General features: G+C 35.7%; 2 non-coding genes and 1 pseudogene across 2 annotated transcripts; all 3 read left to right on the forward strand.

Moving 5' to 3' along the window:
- Nucleotides 1-265: 265 nt before the first annotated feature.
- LOC138858392 (small subunit ribosomal RNA) lies at nt 266-2,255 on the forward strand. The gene has a single exon (XR_011397527.1). It is a non-coding gene; the product is annotated as a small subunit ribosomal RNA (ribosomal RNA).
- A 630-nt stretch (nt 2,256-2,885) lies between these two features.
- On the forward strand, nt 2,886-3,064 carry LOC138858503 (5.8S ribosomal RNA). The gene has a single exon (XR_011397602.1). It is a non-coding gene; the product is annotated as a 5.8S ribosomal RNA (ribosomal RNA).
- Nucleotides 3,065-3,566: 502 nt separating this feature from the next.
- Nucleotides 3,567-6,344, forward strand: LOC138858462 (large subunit ribosomal RNA; annotated as a pseudogene).
- Nucleotides 6,345-6,961: the final 617 nt, after the last annotated feature.

The raw sequence follows: 6,961 nt of genomic DNA on the forward strand, positions 1-6,961 counted from the left end.
AAATAATAATATGTATAGAGAACGAAAATTCTTTTCACGATACCAAAACAAAAATTAAAAAAATCCATTACAAAATCACACATAGAAATGAAATATAATGAAAAAAAATATAGTAAAGAAAGAAACATAGAAAAATTGTTGTGTATATTGTAAATGTTTTTATGTTTTATGTTTTGTGTATTTGTGTATAATTTTCAAATAAGAAAATATCATTTTAAACTGTTATATAATATAAAAAATATTATATAAAAAAGAAATATATATTATTCTGGTTGATCCTGCCAGTAGTTATATGCTTGTCTCAAAGATTAAGCCATGCATGTCTAAGTACAAACAAATTAAAAGTGAAACCGCAAAAGGCTCATTATATCAGTTATGGTTCCATAGATCGTTAACAGTTACTTGGATAACTGTGGTAATTCTAGAGCTAATACATGCAAAATAAACACGGACCTTTTGGAACGTGTGCTTTTATTAGGCTAAAACCAAGCGATTATTTGATCGTTATATTGGTTGAACTCTAGATAACTTGCAGATCGTATGGTCTCGTACCGACGACAGATCTTTCAAATGTCTGCCCTATCAACTTTTGATGGTAGTATCTAGGACTACCATGGTTGCAACGGGTAACGGGGAATCAGGGTTCGATTCCGGAGAGGGAGCCTGAGAAACGGCTACCACATCTAAGGAAGGCAGCAGGCGCATAAATTACCCACTCCCAGTTCGGGGAGGTAGTGACGAAAAATAACAATACAGGACTCATATCCGAGGCCCTGTAATTGGAATGAGTACACTTTAAATCCTTTAACAAGGACCTATTGGAGGGCAAGTCTGGTGCCAGCAGCCGCGGTAATTCCAGCTCCAATAGCGTATATTAAAGTTGTTGCGGTTAAAACGTTCGTAGTTGAATTTGTGCTTCATACGGGTAGTACAACTATAATTGTGGTATGTACATTACCTTATGTATGTAAGCGTATTACCGGTGGAGTTCTTATATATAATTAATACAATGTATTTTTTATATATTCCTCCTATTTAAACCTGCTTCAGTGCTCTTCATCGAGTATTGTTGTGGGCCGGTACAATTACTTTTAACAAATTAGAGTGCTTAAAGCAGGCTCCAAATGCCTGAATATTTTGTGCATGGAATAATGAAATAAGACCTCTGTTCTACTTTCATTGGTTTTTAGATCAAGAGGTAATGATTAATAGAAGCAGTTTGGGGGCATTAGTATTACGACGCGAGAGGTGAAATTCTTGGACCGTCGTAAGACTAACTTAAGCGAAAGCATTTGCCAAAGATGTTTTCATTAATCAAGAACGAAAGTTAGAGGTTCGAAGGCGATTAGATACCGCCCTAGTTCTAACCATAAACGATGCCAGCTAGCAATTGGGTGTAGCTACTACTATGGCTCTCTCAGTCGCTTCCCGGGAAACCAAAGCTTTTGGGCTCCGGGGGAAGTATGGTTGCAAAGCTGAAACTTAAATTAATTGACGGAAGGGCACCACCAGGAGTGGAGCCTGCGGCTTAATTTGACTCAACACGGGAAAACTTACCAGGTCCGAACATAAGCGTGTAAGACAGATTGATAGCTCTTTCTCGAATCTATGGGTGGTGGTGCATGGCCGTTCTTAGTTCGTGGAGTGATTTGTCTGGTTAATTCCGATAACGAACGAGACTCAAATATATTAAATAGATGCTTTCAGGATTATGGTGTTGAAGCTTATATAGACTTCATTCATGCGTTCATCTTGAATGTACAAGTGTTTGAATGTGTTTATATAAGTGGAGTCGTACCTGTTGGTTTGTCCCATTATAAGGACACTAGCTTCTTAAATGGACAAATTGCGTCTAGCAGTAAAGAGATTGAGCAATAACAGGTCTGTGATGCCCTTAGATGTCCTGGGCTGCACGCACGCTACAATGAAAGTATCAACGTGTATTTCCTAGACCGAGAGGTCCGGGTAAACCGCTGAACCACTTTCATGCTTGGGATTGTGAACTGAAACTGTTCACATGAACTTGGAATTCCCAGTAAGTGTGAGTCATTAACTCGCATTGATTACGTCCCTGCCCTTTGTACACACCGCCCGTCGCTACTACCGATTGAATTATTTAGTGAGGTCTCCGGACGTGATCACTGTGACGCCTTGTGTTTCACGGTTGTTTCGCAAAAGTTGACCGAACTTGATTATTTAGAGGAAGTAAAAGTCGTAACAAGGTTTCCGTAGGTGAACCTGCGGAAGGATCATTATTGTGTTCCTATCCGAAAAGAAAAAAAAAAATAATTATATAAAAACAAAATAAAAAAAAAGAATAAAAAAGAAAAAAAAGTTTTCTTTTTGTTCTTTTCATTCAAAATGTTTTGAATTATACAATGTTTTGAATGTTTTTCTGTTTTTTTTTTTTTTTTTTTTAACTCCTTGTAATGCATTATGACAATATATATTATATTGTTAACTTCGCATACATTGTATTTGAACGCAATAAAATAACCTTTAAACATATAGCTGTACTTATTATTTATATAGAAAATAATATTTAATTGTGATATTTATATAAAATATTATAAATGATAAGTTAACTTGTTCACATTAACGTGTGTAATACCTTTTTTTTATGGTATTTTCTATTTGTGATTAAAAACATGTTGAAAAATTAAAAAAAAGAAAACGCACAAATAGAGAAGAAAATAATATATAAAAGGTATTACTGTTTTTGTTGACCTAAGACATGCGCAGCTGCAAATGTTTGGGTTTAAAATTACAATTTCTTGAAAGATGTTTTAAACTTTTGTATTAAAAATTTATTATTGATTAATTATTAATACTTTCAATAAATTAAAATTCTTTGACTTTGAATTAAAAAAATACAAAAAAATTATCACTCTAAGCGGTGGATCACTCGGCTCATGGGTCGATGAAGAACGCAGCAAACTGTGCGTCATCGTGTGAACTGCAGGACACATGAACATCGACATTTTGAACGCATATTGCGGTCCATGCTGTTATGTACTTTAATTAATTTTAAAGTGCTGCTTGGACTACATATGGTTGAGGGTTGTAAGACTATGCTAAATTAGTTGCTTATTCTTTTAGTCAATTAATTGAATTTAAGCATATGGCATATTATTGGATTGTATTTCTCAATCCATAATATTAATAGCATAAAAAGAAATATAGAAAATATATTTTTGAATACCTCATATTTGAACGAAAATTTATGATAAATGAGAATCTTAGTATTCCCATAAAAGAAAAAATTTTCAACATTATTTAAATTATATTAAATAATACATAAGAGGAATGTCTAGCATAAAATAAATTTTTATTCTAGAATTAATTCACTCTATTGTATTGAGAAAAATTTATAATAAAAAAAATATATGATATGTGGAGGAATAATGTTGTTAATTTTATTAATTATTATATTATGAATTTTAAAAAGGGATGAAAAGATTGAATAATATTTGAGTAATCAAGATATAAAAATAGATTTCTTTAAAATAGCAAATAGCAAAAAAATTAAATAAAAATAAACAAATCAATCTAAAATATATTTTATACAACCTCAACTCATATGGGACTACCCCCTGAATTTAAGCATATTAATGAGGGGAGGAAAAGAAACTAACAAGGATTTTCTTAGTAGCGGCGAGCGAAAAGAAAATAGTTCAGCACTAAGTCACTGTGTCCATATGGCAAATGTGAGATGCAGTGTATGGAATATCTTAATATCTAGTATGAGAAATTAACGATTTAAGTCCTTCTTAAATGAGGCCATTTACCCATAGAGGGTGCCAGGCCCGTATAACGTTAATGATTACTAGAAAGATATTTCCAAAGAGTCGTGTTGCTTGATAGTGCAGCACAAAGTGGGTGGTAAACTCCATCTAAAACTAAATATAACCATGAGACCGATAGTAAACAAGTACCGTGAGGGAAAGTTGAAAAGAACTCTGAATAGAGAGTTAAATAGTACGTGAAACTGCTTAGAAGTTAAGCCCGATGAACCTGAATATCCATTATGAAAAATTCATCATTATAACTGTAGTATTTAATATTAAATATTATAGTAATAGTGTGCATTTTTTTCATATAAGGACATTGTAATCTATTAACATAATAAAATATTTATCAAAAGATCATTGGTTTTTAAGTTTATTCAAATTAATTTGCTTTTAGCTTATTAACATAGAATAATTACTGATGATTTGATAAAGTGTTGATAGATTTTATTATATATAATGCTAAAATTCTTTTGAATTTTACAATAATATTATTATCATTGATTTTAATATTAATTGTATGCATTTATATGATTAACAATGCGAAAGATTCAGGATACCTTCGGGACCCGTCTTGAAACACGGACCAAGGAGTCTAACATATGTGCAAGTCATTGGGTTATATTAAACCTAATGGCGAAATTAACTTAACTGTATTAATAATGGGATTAATTTTTAATGTATTACATTATTAATTCAATCCCGGGGCGTTCCATATAGTTATGTATAATGATAATTTATTATTATTTATACCTCTAACTGGAGCGTACCTTGAGCATATATGCTGTGACCCGAAAGATGGTGAACTATACTTGATCAGGTTGAAGTCAGGGGAAACCCTGATGGAAGACCGAAACAGTTCTGACGTGCAAATCGATTGTCAGAATTGAGTATAGGGGCGAAAGACCAATCGAACCATCTAGTAGCTGGTTCCCTCCGAAGTTTCCCTCAGGATACCTGGTGCATTTAAAAATTATGTAAAATAATCTTATCTGGTAAAGCGAATGATTAGAGGCCTTAGGGTCGAAACGACCTTAACCTATTCTCAAACTTTAAATGGGTAAGAACCTCACCTTTCTTGATATGAAGGTTGAGGTTATGATATATTGTGCCCAGTGGGCCACTTTTGGTAAGCAGAACTGGCGCTGTGGGATGAACCAAACGTAATGTTACGGTGCCTAAATTAACAACTCATGCAGATACCATGAAAGGCGTTGGTTGCTTAAAACAGCAGGACGGTGGACATGGAAGTCGTAATCCGCTAAGGAGTGTGTAACAACTCACCTGCCGAAGCAACTAGCCCTTAAAATGGATGGCGCTTAAGTTGTATACCTATACATTACCGCTAAAGTACATGATTTATAATACAATTTCGGTTGGATTATAAATTTTGAAACTTTAGTGAGTAGGAGGGTACAATGGTGTGCTTAGAAGTGTTTGGCGTAAGCCTGCATGGAGCCGCTATTGGTACAGATCTTGGTGGTAGTAGCAAATAATCGAATGAGACCTTGGAGGACTGAAGTGGAGAAGGGTTTCGTGTGAACAGTGGTTGATCACGAGTTAGTCGGTCCTAAGTTCAAGGCGAAAGCCGAAAATTTTCAAGTTTTAATGAAATGAAATGAATGAATTTTTATTCCATAGTAATTAAACACTTGAATAATTTTGAACGAAAGGGAATACGGTTCCAATTCCGTAACCTGTTGAGTATCCGTTTGTTATTAAAAATGGGCCTTGTGCTCATCCTGGCAACAGGAACGACCATAAAGAAGCCGTCGAGAGGTATCGGAAGAGTTTTCTTTTCTGTTTTATAGTCGTACTACCATGGAAGTCTTTCGAAGAGAGATATGGTAGATGGACTAGAAGAGCATGACATTTACTGTTGTGTCGATATTTTCTCCTCGGACCTTGAAAATTTATGGTGGGGTTACGCAAACTTCTCAACAGGCCGTACCAATATCCGCAGCTGGTCTCCAAGGTGAAGAGTCTCTAGTCGATAGAATAATGTAGGTAAGGGAAGTCGGCAAATTAGATCCGTAACTTCGGGATAAGGATTGGCTCTGAAGATTGAGATAGTCGGGCTTGATTGGGAAGCAATACCATAGTTTATGTACTCGTTCTGGGTAAATAGAGAATTTCGATTCTTGTTCCCCGGATAGTAGTTACGTAGCCAATTTCGGAACTTTCTTGCTAAAATTTCTAAAGGATTTATTATTGTATAGATACTTTTTAAATTATAACGATTATCAATTAACAATCAATTCAGAACTGGCACGGACTTGGGGAATCCGACTGTCTAATTAAAACAAAGCATTGTGATGGCCCTAACGGGTGTTGACACAATGTGATTTCTGCCCAGTGCTCTGAATGTCAAAGTGAAGAAATTCAAGTAAGCGCGGGTAAACGGCGGGAGTAACTATGACTCTCTTAAGGTAGCCAAATGCCTCGTCATCTAATTAGTGACGCGCATGAATGGATTAACGAGATTCCCTCTGTCCCTATCTACTTCCCCTGCGGGTTTGGGGAAAGAATATGCCCGCGGCAAGGCATGCCTGTCGTAAAAGGCGACTAAAAGCCAATATGCACTATGACTGTTATTATATTCTTTGCCCAGTAATATCAGCATAGTATATGGAGTGATAGTGCTATAATACTCAGCTTGAACTGATATTAGAAACACTTTAAATGAAAAAGCAAATAAAAAGACATTTGAAGTTCAAGCGACAAATGTCACCAGTCATTTGAGTAATGGGGAGCTCAACTGGCAGTAGTTTAGGCTACGCAGTCTGACCGGAGACTTTCCGGTACCACGGGGAGCAGAAAGCCCTTGGACTTCTGTTCAATCTGCTCATTGGGTTCGGCCCTTTGGGGAGTATCGTGGTGGCTGTGGTTTAAACCTAAATGCTGGAAGAACTGAATTTTCAGTTCGAAAAAAGAAGTTACACAAGTAACTGGGTGCCGTACCCGAAAACGGAAGAGGTTTTAGGTCGGCCTCGAATCATACCAAGATGGTAGTGTGGACCCAGACACACTGCCACTGGTATCCAAATAAATACTTGCATAAGCTCGTTTTGTTTGGGGCGCTGATCAACGCATTGTATTGATCCGTTGTGTTTTGAACACCGTGAGGTAAGGCCGTCGCCGGCAGGTACTCACGTAAATCTACAACGAAAGTT

This window comes from Bactrocera oleae, unplaced genomic scaffold (genome assembly GCF_042242935.1).
Source record: "Bactrocera oleae isolate idBacOlea1 unplaced genomic scaffold, idBacOlea1 ctg00000009.1, whole genome shotgun sequence".
Lineage (NCBI taxonomy): Eukaryota > Metazoa > Arthropoda > Insecta > Diptera > Tephritidae > Bactrocera > Bactrocera oleae.